The 12,717-nt window shown below is 38.0% G+C and overlaps 1 pseudogene; it reads left to right on the plus strand.

The window, feature by feature from the left end:
- The first annotated feature begins 5,044 nt into the window (after nt 1-5,044).
- Nucleotides 5,045-12,717, plus strand: part of LOC135717587 (uncharacterized) — a 103,830-nt pseudogene continuing 96,157 nt past the window's right edge.

The following is a 12,717-nucleotide window of genomic DNA, read 5'->3' on the forward strand; positions in this document are numbered from 1 at the left end:
CATGCCATTCAACTGACTTGATCAACTCACTTGAATTGAAAAAAGTTGAACCAGGCTCAACTTTTCGAGTCAATTGAATTCAACTGAGTTGATCATTTGACTTGCCTAATCTAAACCCAGCTTAAGTCATAATTTCAGTATAAGTGCAATCGTGCGCGAAGAAAACTATTTGACAATTTGCGTTGAGTTTCACATCTGTGACGTTCCACTGGACGGCCAATGAGAATAACTCAGAGAGAGAGAGAGAGAGAGAGAGAGTCATGGCCCAAACGCAATGTACACGGAGAAAAAATACTACCCAAAATTTGAGTTCTTTTTACTTAATATTGACTTCAGCCTCTCACTTGCACTCGTTATTGTTGTCAAAAAAGGAACGAGAGATTCGACCCAACGATATAGTTCAGCCCAATAAGCTACTTTTGAGTAAATTGCATATTCTCAAATTTGCGTGAATTAAACTTAATTTTGGGTAGAATATACTTAAGAGTAGGTATTTTTTTTTGCTGGTGTTAAATGGAAACTACTATATGCGATTTACTCAAATTTGGGTTATTGGGCTGAACCCCGGAATTGAGGGAAAAGTACTTAATTTTGGGTTGTTTTTCATCTCCGTGTAGGCGGAGGCGGAATCGGAAACGGAAAGATTGACAGTTGTCACAAATGACATCAAGATGCCTAACCGAAGTCGATTTGATTCTAACTAGTTTTCAATCCGAGAAGTAGACTACTCAGTTGTATGATAAATTTCTAAAAACTGAGGTTACTCAGCGCTGAGTAACCTCAGTTTTTAGAAATGTCTCCATACAGTTGAGTAGAAGTGACTCTCTCTCTCTCTCTCTCTCTCTCTCTCTCTCTTTCTCTGGCTGATTGGCCGTGAGCGCCCGTGTGCTGTGTGATTTGTGATCGATTCTAAATCAATTCCCCGTATGTGATAGGTTTTTGCCGACGAAAAAATTTGACTGCAATGCTTCAATTTCCCAAACTATTGTTGTAACCTTAAGGTAATACGATCCAGAAGTCCAGACTCTGATGACACTTCTACCCCGTTCACATTAAAGCCTATATCACGTCTTGCAATGAGCACTCATACATAGGATTTTCAGTGAATATTAGATGTATGAGTGCTCATTGCAAGACAGCGTATATCACGTGATATACGCTGTAATGTGAACGGGGTATTCGCATGTTTACACGTCCAATGAGATTGACCCAAATTTTAGTTCAGTGTACTAATAAACCGTAACAAGTTCAGGAATTCAGTGATGAGTAAATTTGCCTCATGTTTTCCCAGGGTTTTCCAGGAAAAAAACCCGAATATGAGAAAAGTAAAAATTGAATCCTTTCAGTCTGTTGATTCTACTCCTAGACTGAGAACATTTTTCATAAGTTTTCCTCCTTTTCCGGCAGATTTTTGAGATTTTCCACAAGAAAACATGAGGCAAATTTTCTTCATAGCTGATTTCCTGCACTTTTTGAGATTTATGAGTAAACTGATTTCTAATTTGGAATGATCTCATTGGCCGCGCAGGGGACAATTCGACAGTGAGCATGCATAAGAGCGGATACGCGATGATCGATTCTCTTCAACGATTTTCTCTTTGCATTGCTGCAGCTAAGCGAAACAGTTTTCTAGAACTTGTTCAATGCAGAGTTGTAACAGGTTGTATGTGTGACTATCAAAAGCAACAGTAAACGCACCGAGAAACGTTAAATCTAGCGATTAACAGAAGAGAAAATCGACGAAGAGAATCGATCATCGCGTATACGCCCTTATGCATGTTCACTGTCGAATTATCGAAGTGGCAGTGCAAGTGCCTATTGATTGTGTACGCTGGATCGTATCACCTGAATACCCCGTACAGACTATGACTTATATCATGTAATATAGGCTGTTTTGCAATGAGCACTCATACATAGGATTTCCAGTGAAAACTAGATGTATGAGTGCTCATTGTAAGACAGCCTATCCAGCTTTCCATGCTCGGTAATGGCGGCCTGTTTGTATGAATAAATGTATCCTTCACTGTGCTTTTTGACACTATCTGGATGTTCGGATTTTATTCCCTCCCTTTCCCTCTCCCAGGAACAGAAGAAAATAGAACAAGATACGCCCTCCAGTTAGTGTCAAAAAGTACAGTGAAGGATACATTTATTCATACAAACAGGCCGCCATTAGCGAGCATGGAAAGCTGGATATTACATGATATAAGCCATCCAGTATTTTACGAGGGATTATAGCCGCCACAATCTGGCTGCGTTTCTGGTAGGGAACATAAGATTTGAAGTTTGGCTTGTGACGTTTGACGTGTAAACGATCAAATTTGAACGTTTACGTTTACACGTTTACACAACCCAAACGTCAAATCGTATGTTCCCTACCAAAAACTTAGCCAGATCGTGGCGGCCATAAGCGCTCGTAAAATGCTGGATAGTCTGTGCGGGGTGTAATGCGATTTCGCGTGAAGTCAGCATACCTTTCACTGAGATATTTTCCTTTTTTTTTTTCGATAACATTATCTACCAATGTAATAAAATTGATTACTTCAATTTGACACGGTGATTAAAACTGCCTTAGCCATTGTCTGGCTGTCATTATCGTTGTGATTGCAAAAATTGCGCCATTCTAAAGTAATTCCCAAGGAAGTAAAGCAAACATCGTATGTTTCGATCGGAACACGTTTCTCAAGGACATGGTTCAACTTTATCTCATACTAGTTGTTTAACGGACACCCATCTGACGATCTATTTTGTGTACGGAGCTTAAAATCAAGTTGAACTTTCGGATCGGTACAGCTTCTAGATTATGAGATTTGTGCCCTGAAAACGCCAAGCGGTGGAGCGAATGAAGCTTCGCTGAATTATGTCCTTAAAAATTACCCTATGTCGTTCTGAACGACTTTTCCCTAAACACAATAACAGAAAAAGAGCTGTGATCCAGTTGGCATAAAATGTTAACATAGATTGGGAATGGTTTCTCCCGGTCTATTCATCAAACTTAGTATGAGTTTCATAGGGGAAATGTTGGCTTCGGCAATACCTTAACCTATTATCGTCAGGGTGGTAAACAACGTCCTTGAGAGCTCAATTTCGGCATGTGGATGCATTGTGTTTCAGAGCATCTATTGGCCAAATTTGAGTGCTCTAGGACTTTGTTTACCCCTCTGACGATAGCAGGTTAAGGTATTTCCGAAGCCAACATTTCCCCTATTTGTTGTCTTTCAAAACAAGTAATTTCTACGCAGGTGATTTTTTTGTGATCAGCAGATTAATTTTTTTTATAACAATTTAAAAAATTATGTGATTGGGTTCTCCTAGAAAACCCCAGTGCACTTGTACTGTCTTTATTATTTAGTTTCAATAACATTGACTGGCTTTTGAGGTGAACTCGAATTCAATTTTAACTAGTTTCTTCTGACAGTTTTGTTCATTTTTGATAAAATTCTTCAGCTGTCATTGCCAGGCATGGAAAATCATTTACATTCATTTGCCTTTAACTTTTGTAATCATCAGAATTCCGTAAAATTAAGTGCAAAGCTTTTGTAGGGTTTAATACTAGCTACAACTTTTGTCACTAACTCAAATCTGTATCTCTAATGCATGGCGAACTAGAGCGGGTAGAACTTCTCATTGTTTTTCAGTGATTGTAATTTACATTCACTGACAAGCAATGGCGGGTTCTGTTCACTATAGTTCATCTTGCATAAGAGATACAGATTTGTGTTTTTGAAAAAAGTTGTAGCTAATACTAAAACCTACAAAAGCTTCACTCATCATTTTATGGAATTCTGCTGATGAAAAAAAGTTAGAGGCAAATGAAGGTAAATGAAAGCACAAAATTAAGGTTAGTGATTTTCCATCACTGGTCATTGCAGTCTTGGCCTTTAAATCTGCCCTTTTGTTAATTTTTCACACAAAACCAGAACTTTGTGCTGCCAAGTCGTTCAAGCATCCATTCTTCATTTGGCGCATTCCAAATTCGTTGATGTCTGTTTCAAATCGGTTTTCCATTGCATGAAATGCATCCTTCTCTGTTTCGTTTGCTTATCAAATTTAACATTGTGATTAAAGCTGCCTTAACCTAATTTCCCCGTGGCTGTCGTGCACTTTAAAATCAATTCCACGGAAGTTAAATATCATCAACTGTTTAAGGAAGCCTTTCCTCATACTATTTATTTCTACCTCGGGTGCACAGCAACTGAAAATCCGCTTGAGGTAATTCCTGGAAGCTTCCAAAAATGGCTGTCACGATGGCTGATACCTTGGACCCCGTTAATCTGAACGACACTTCATGCAAATTAAGGGGTTAATTTTCAATTTCTAACTTCTAGTAACCCTACGACCATCAGAAAAACGAGTTTCTGGTAGCCTTACTTCAGGCAAAACATGTCAGAAGGGTCTAATTTGAAACGTAAACAATGACTTGGATCGTCGGTTTCTTACGAATGATAACACATTCATTCAAGAGAAATCGACGTTCAAAGTCATTGTTTACGTTTCGAGTTACACCCTTCTGACATGTTTCCCCTGATTTGCTGTTTTGTTTTGATTCTGCGTTTCGTTCACTCTATGCCATGTGCTAGATGACGTTTGAGCCGGTTATAGGCGCTATATTTATAGTCTGGCGGATAGAAGCACGGGAACCACGGGAGCTGTCAAATAGCGGAACCAATCGAGCATATCACGACCAACAACAGAACTTCGGAAACCCTTTTTTCGAGACTCAAGGCTCGCATACGCAAACCAACACCATCATCGTGATGAGGAAAGTTTACCCTACCGATGATGCTGATGAATTTGCGCTCGGTTGGCGAGGAAAGAACTGTCAATGTTTTGTCTATAAAAGTTGATGGTATCTTTTTAAATGTTGCTCTACAGTCTATTGAATTGGTTCCGAGTTTTGATAGATCGAAATTATATCCAGCAAGACTATAAATATAGCGACTATATAAGCAATTTAGTGCGAACATTTGGAAGTAACTCCACTTGTAAACAATGACTTTAGCCGTCGATTTCTCGCGAATAAAACCTCACTCATGTCTCGAAGATGCATTACTATGACGAGCACCTCAACGGTGAAGCAGCAGAAAACGAAGGTGGCACGGCAACAGACCTTGGAGCACACGCAGAAGACGACAGGCTACCGGTCCCAGATCTTCAAGACATTGAGGAGGAGATCGGTCGGCTGAAGAACAACAAAGCAACTGGTGTAGATCAACTACCAAGTGAGCTATTAAAATACGGTGGTGCACTGGGTAATTGCCAAGATTTGGGAGGAGGAGATGTTACCGGAGGAGTGGATGGAAGGTGTCGTATGCCCAATCTACAAAAGGGGCGACAAGTTGGATTGCTGCAACTACCGCGCGATCACACTGCTGAGCGCCGCCTACAAGGTACTCTCTCAAATTCTATACCGCCGCCTGTCACCCTTTGCAAGAGAGTTCGTGGAGCAATACCAGGCGGGATTCATGGGTGCCCGCGCTACCACGGACCAATTTTTTGCGATACGGCAGGTTCTGCAGAAATGCCGCGAATACAACGTGCCCACACATCATTTGTTCATCGATTTCAAATCCGCATACGACACAATCGATCGAGATCAGCTATGGCAGATTTCCGGATAAACTGACGCGATTGGTCAAGGCGACGATGGATCGAGTGATGTGCGTTGTTCGAGTATCGGGGACACTCTCGAGTCCCTTTGAATCTCGAAGGGGGTTACGGCAAGGTGATGGACTTTCGTGTCTGCTATTCAACATCACGTTAGAAGGTGTGATCAGAAGAGCTGGCACGATCTTCAGGAAGTCCATTCAGCTTCTTGGCTTCGCCGATGACATTGACATTATGGCACGGAACTTTGAGACGATGGCGGAAACGTACATCAGACTGAAGGCTGAAGCTAGGCGGATTGGACTTGCCATCAACGCTTCAAAGACAACATACATGAAAGGAAGAGGATCTAGGGAAGACAATCTTAGCCTCCCACCCCGAGTTCAGATTGACGGTGACGAAATCGAGGTAGTCGATGAGTTCGTGTAATTTGGCTCACTGGTGACCGCCGAAAATGATACCAGCAGATCAATTCAAAGACGCATTATGGCAGGGAATCGTGCCTACTTTGTACTCCAGAGGACGCTCCGGTTGAATAAAATTCGCCGCTGCACAAACGCTGATTAGACCGGTGGTCCTCTACGGCCACGAGACCTGGACTATGCTCGTGGAGGACCAACGCGCCCTTGGTGTTTTCGAACGGAAGGTGTTGCGTACCATCTACGGTGGAGTGCAGATGGATGACGGAACGTGGAGGAGGCGAATGAACCACGAATTGCACCAGCTGCTGGGAGAACCATCCATCGTCCACATTCCAAAACGGGCGACTACAGGAACAAGAAGAAGAGGCGCGCAGCGAACAAGGTGGATCGACCAAGTAGAAGTCGACCTGCGGACCCTTCGCAGACTACAAGGCTGGTGAACTGTGGCCATGGCTCGAATAGAGTGGAGACGACTTCTTCGGACAGCAGAGAACAACAAGGCCTTAGCCGGATTGGTAAGGTAAGATCATGCCTCGAAGATGAACCAACCTGCGGCTGAAAATCTCCTAAATAAAGGAAATCAAAACAACCTCACTCATGAAACAGGTTGACGAATGTTTCCTCTACCAGCTAGCATTGTTAATTGAAAGGGGTGAGCTTTTATTTGCGAGAAATTGACGGTTAAAGTCATTGTTTACAAAAGCAATTACGCCCCTTTGAAATGTTGGCACTGAAGTTTTAGTTTGTATGGCGTGCAGATTAGCAGGGTTCAATATAAAAAGAGTTCAGATCAAGAAAGGTCAGATTACCGGGAGCACAAATCTCGATAATAGTAGCGAACACATGATATCATAAATGTAATAAGCTGATGGAACGTTTGCTAACTTTCGGTAGTTGAATCAAATGTCAATATGTATTCTCTACCCAGGGGACAAAAGGACCCTTTGCTGCTTTGTAATTTTGCATACTTTTTTTCAAGGATCCGTCATGCAGAAAGGTATCCAAACTAGCAATGACGCATGTCAAGGCAGTTGAAAGGCAGTTGAAAACTGCAAAGTGTCATTGCGTCCTGTAGAAGCTTTTTACCACATGTTCCCTCAAGTGTAGCTTTCAAATCAATCAAATCCAATATTTGAATCAAATCTCTATGTGATCGTTCTAAACGCCCTAAGCAACCCGTTCTGTGATGCAACATTATGCGAAACCTTCAAAAGGAAAACAAAAGCAAAATTCAAACTAAATCTTCAATTCCATTCCTGTGTATGTGTGTGTGTGTAAGTGTGTGCGTTTTTGTGTTATCCATGTATGCGAAAATTTCCTCGTTAAATTATGGTAAGAATGAAGTAAGTGTGAACTACTAAATTCCGAACGTCTTTTCGCAGAATTCAAGTTTATATTACGACAGTAGAATTTTCCAACCTTCTCAACGTTTCGACACATGTGACAACATCGTTTTTCAACATCGTTTGTCAAAATTGAAATACTTTGCCGCATATAGATTTATTCAAGCGTGTTTTTCAAAATCGGAGTAATCTGTACGTACTATTTTGCTAACCATCTACACAATGTATCTTAGCATTCAAGTTTCGGCATCTAATTATAAGAAATAATCATCGATTTCGATCAAAATTATACGATTTTATAGCGATTAAGCTTTAGCAATGTTAAGGTGTGTGCGTGTCATTCTGTGTGTGTTTTTCTTTTTCAACTTGTGTGCGTGTGCTATTTCTTAAGACATTCGAAACCTTTTGGCGTACTTACGTAAAATTTTACCGGCAAAAATTCTAAATTGTTCAAAAACAAACCGAAACTCGTCACTGTGAAAAGTTAATAAAAACCAGATCAAATCGGCATTTTTCTGATGTACTACTACTACTAGTGTGTAGGTGAGTTGCACTCGTTAAAAGCACCTCCATTGTCCTCTCTTAAAAAAGTAAGTAAGTGCGGTGAAGAACATTGTGGCAAAACTCGCGTCGCTCCTTGTGTACTGTAGACGAGTTTTCCTCCTATCTCGGAATAACTCAGAATAACTATCCTATTCGAAAAGCAAGATGCGATTGTTTCGACTTTCCGTCTTTTAGCGTGTAAGTGTAAGTTTGTTTACTGCGGGGGGATGGGTCAGAAACAACATGGGAGAGGAAGAAAGTTTTTTTTTTAATGAAATGGGAAAGCCCCTCGTTTTACCAGATTACCTCATTAGTGAATTTTCGTTTGATGTTTTTTCTGTTTTATTTTATTAAGCAAATTTTGAATGAACAAATTGCTTAAAACGGAGTAGGCGAGGGAATTTTTATATAGAGATAGCATCAGAGAAAGAGAGAACGAAATGACAAAAATAGCACTACAAGAGAATGTGCGAGGCAGAGAGTTACATTTTGACACAATGTTGGTTTTTGATTTTTAACGAAACCCGTGGTGGGTGTAAAGCAGAGTTGGAGCTGTAATGGTTGTCGATTTATTTGACGTTTGACAGCACGTGGCCTACTTGGTGCCGCCAGGAATCTTGATCAATCGCACCTTTTCCATCCGCACTTTTGTTTGGTTTTTGCTTTCGTACCCACAATTTTCTCATCTCGCGTCGTAGTCGTTGTAGTCGTTTAGTCATATGTCATCTCATTTCCCGCTCATTCATCGTACCGCATTTCACCTGTCATATCCCCCTGCCCCTCCTCCTACATCGTGAAGCCAATTTTGAAAACGCATACATCCAAAGCCGCCCTTCTGCGAAGAAGCATACAATGTTTACGATTAGTTTTATTCTAGTTTATTTTTGCGTACATATATGTTTATAGGTTTAATTTAACTAAATGTTTAAAGATGTAATCAGAAAAGGAATATTACTACTAGCGATATGAATTTTGACGAACCGAAAATGCAAATGGTTAAGTGAATAGATGGTAAAGAACTACAATAATTATTACCTATATATGACATAAAATGCATCATCCTTTCATTGAGAGTACAAATTGTTTTCTTCTTTATTTTTAATTATGACAATTATTATTAATATTATTATTCATGAAAAATATAACAAATATATAATTACTACTATCGAAAACATGAAAACTATTATTACTTAATGCAAACTTAATAAAACTCTAAGGATAGGATTAATTTTTTTGACTACATACACATCTACCTATAAATAAAACATTTCTTTAACTAAATACCAGTTATTCGTCGAAGCGAAAGCAAACGCAAAACAAAACAAAAAAACAAACACTCATACACACAAACGCAAATATAAAACACAAATCTGTTTGTTTTTCTTAGTTATTGAGAATGGAAGCGAAAGGTATAAAACAAGAGATAAAGAGAGAGAGAGAGAGAGAGCGAGCGCACTCCTTAAATCGTTTGTTTGCATTTGAAAGTAACACAAACAATTTTAATTCTCTAGTGAAACTAATTTAATCGCATTTCGCATTACTATTATTGTAAATCTAGCAGCAAAGCAACATAGTGAAGCGTTTAGTTAATTATATTTAATCCCTCTCACACGTCTTATTATCCTCTAAATAAAATCACACAACTGTCACCTGTCATCTTTTAGTTTTGTTTATTTTGGAATCGTTTTCATGTACCCAGTTCCGCCGTCAGAAAGAAATTCCTTGACTGGTTCCCCAAAGTCCCAAAGTAAAAAGTTATTTTCTTTTTGTTTGATTTGTGAAGTTTATTTTAGAGAAATATACCAGAAATTTGTAGTTCTTAGTTGAAATTTTCCTTTTCTTTTCGTGCTTGCCACTCTTTTCACAACACAGTAAACAATTCACTTCATTTTGGGTTTCGAAGATGCATGTTCCAATTCGATTGCTTTTGTTGTAAACAAAAACACGAACGCAAAGAGGGTCCTAAGTTTGTTCTGTTACGTTTGCTTATTGTATTGTAACGAAACATAAAGAGAGATTGAATTTTCATAACGAGAGAAAGAGAAGGTGGGAGAAGACGAGAGCAAAGCGAAAGCAGATACTGTGTACCTTTTCAGAATGAAACAAACTAACAAATAAATAATATCTTTAAACGAAAAAAAAATTACTATTATTATCTAAATGTGTTTTTTACTATTGTAATTGTAAACTGAGTTTATTGTAACCGTAATTGAGCTATATTTCACCAGATGGAAGGAAACAAACGAGAAGGAGCAAATCTGATTGTTGTTATTGAGAAGAAGGCATTTATTTGATTTTTCGTTCTGACACTTGGCCCAAAAACAACAAACCATAAACTCACACACACAAACAACTGCAGTTCCGTTTCGATACTTCCCAAATAATCCTATTCATCAGAGTAGCCATGACATTTTCAGCCACCAAAAATCATCATAATCATCATCATCGTCATTATCATCGCTGTATGAATGTCAAACTTTTGAATGCCCAATTGAGTGAAAACATTAAGCTAGTAGAAAACGTGAATAAACTATCAAATGCGCTTCTGATTTGTTTAGTTTCCTATTCAATTCCTACAAATGCACACACTGCTCCGTAGCAAAACAACAAAACAAAAACCTACAAAAATGCAACCAAAACAAACTATAACTAATTAAACAAAAAAAAAAAAACAAAACAAAACAGTGTACAACATAGACAAAATAGAGGTTTTAAAAAGATATAATACATGTTTACATCCCCAACAAAAAAAGGAAAGAAAAGATAAGACAAGGTCAACTAATAAACTGAACCCAGATATCATACGAGCGCAGAGTTCTATTAGGCGGAAATTGAGCAGTTTGTTTCTTCTCGAGTATCGAAAATGTGTAAGTCCAGTTATGTTAATTCTTCCCATTTTTTATAAATCAAATACACACTTAACAAATCGCAACAGCAAGCGACAAACAAACTACTCAACTCCTTATTATATCGAACAAAAAAAAAACACTAAATGTATATGATAACGAAAAAAAAAACAAACAATGCTGCTTGATACACAAATCTTATCGATTGGACGAAGGAACCACTCATACCACATTTTTTCTCTCATTACAAATGAAACAAACACAAAAACGAAAACCTATTATCTCTAATCGAATTGCGTAGCGTGAAGCAACTCACAAACACACAAACAAAGCAAGGAAGCAGGAAACGGGCAAGTAAGAGAAAAGAAAGAGAAAGGCTTTTTATATTGGACACAAGAAGAATAAAAAAAAAATCTAAATAATACAAGCCCACACTCATACAGACACAAATGAAAATAATTTAAAAAAAAAAAGACGAAAAACTAAAATGTGAAAAAATGATGCAAAAAATAAGAAACCCTAGAAATATATACTTATACTATTGATAAACTGATCAAGATGAAATAAAAAAAAAACCTTATATGCTATTATAAACAACCATCACCATGACTACCACCACCTCGATAGACACAGAATGAAATGATAACAGAAAATAATAATAAAACAAAAATAAAACAAAATGTAACTGTGTAAACAACAGCAAAAGAAAATGGTGAATAAACACACAAAATGGTATGAATTCGAAGCGCCAGGGCCCGTCGGAAGGCGATTCTGCCAGTTGATTGGGATTGTGAATGGGAGAAGATGGGCGAAGGTTTTTCTGGATACAATCCAGGTGATCCCATGACGGCTCCGGTACTCCCTTGCGACGGCTCTGCGTGGAAGATTTTGTATGAGTAAAAATAATGAAATTGTAGCTGTTTTTATTTGCAATATTATCGTGATGACATCCCCTGCACAATGCTTACTGATAAGTTTCCTCTTTTCGTCGTCCACTCGGTTGTTACTAGGCAGTGCTGTGTTCCTAAAATTTGAGGTAAGTAGTCGCACCCAATATTGACCAGCACCCTTAAATATAAATCTGCCTAAAATAACGATGCATCCGCCTCCGACGTTGAGGACGTTGTTTCAAATAGGGTAATATCTAGTTTATATGGTACGTTGCACAATATTTACACTTTATCGAGCAGCACCGTACTCTAAAGGTGGTAGGTAGCATTTGCCACACAACAGAAACCCGGAAAATTGCTTTAAGAGCATTTCCAGCTCAAATCGTTCAAAAAATGTCAATTTTGTATCGACCCCTTCTGATTTGAATGAAACATTGCTCACGTGTTCGCTGCTACTAATGGTTGCATTTTTTATTTAAATATGATTTTTTCCTCCAGAGTAACTTTTGAAAAGGGCGTATAAAAAAATGGATTAATTTTTTGCAAAAAATCATAACTTGAAAACAATTGATCTGATGAAAATGGCGTATGAGAAAAAGTTTTAGGTAATTAAATTATCTTTGCGGATAAAATACACTGAAAGAAAAAACTTCGTAAATTAGTATTTAAAAAACGTAAAACAATGATTATCTCAAAACACCCCCCCTTCGATTTTTATAATTTTTTTTTTCAAGAAAATTGATGGAGTACCGTTAAATTTCGTGTAAAGTGTATGCTGGTAACTTTCTTAAAAAGAAATCTATAATTTTTTAAATTTTTGTTGATTTTTACAAGTTGATGAAAATGCATATTTTTTTGGAAAATAATAATTTATTTGGATTTAACGCATAATTTTCGATAACTTTGCATATAGAAACTTTTTTCCTAAGTCCAGCCGTTCTCAAGTTAATGCGAATTAAAAAAATATAATTATAACAATTTTCAACATTTTATGCCATTTTCAAATGTTCGTCGAGATGTCCAGCAACGAGATTTTATTTCATGATTGTATATTAAAAAACAAACA

Source organism: Ochlerotatus camptorhynchus, unplaced genomic scaffold, assembly GCF_037179485.1.
Source record: "Ochlerotatus camptorhynchus isolate MF236.1 unplaced genomic scaffold, CSIRO-AGI_Acam_v1.1 ptg000062l, whole genome shotgun sequence".
Taxonomy (NCBI): domain Eukaryota; kingdom Metazoa; phylum Arthropoda; class Insecta; order Diptera; family Culicidae; genus Ochlerotatus; species Ochlerotatus camptorhynchus.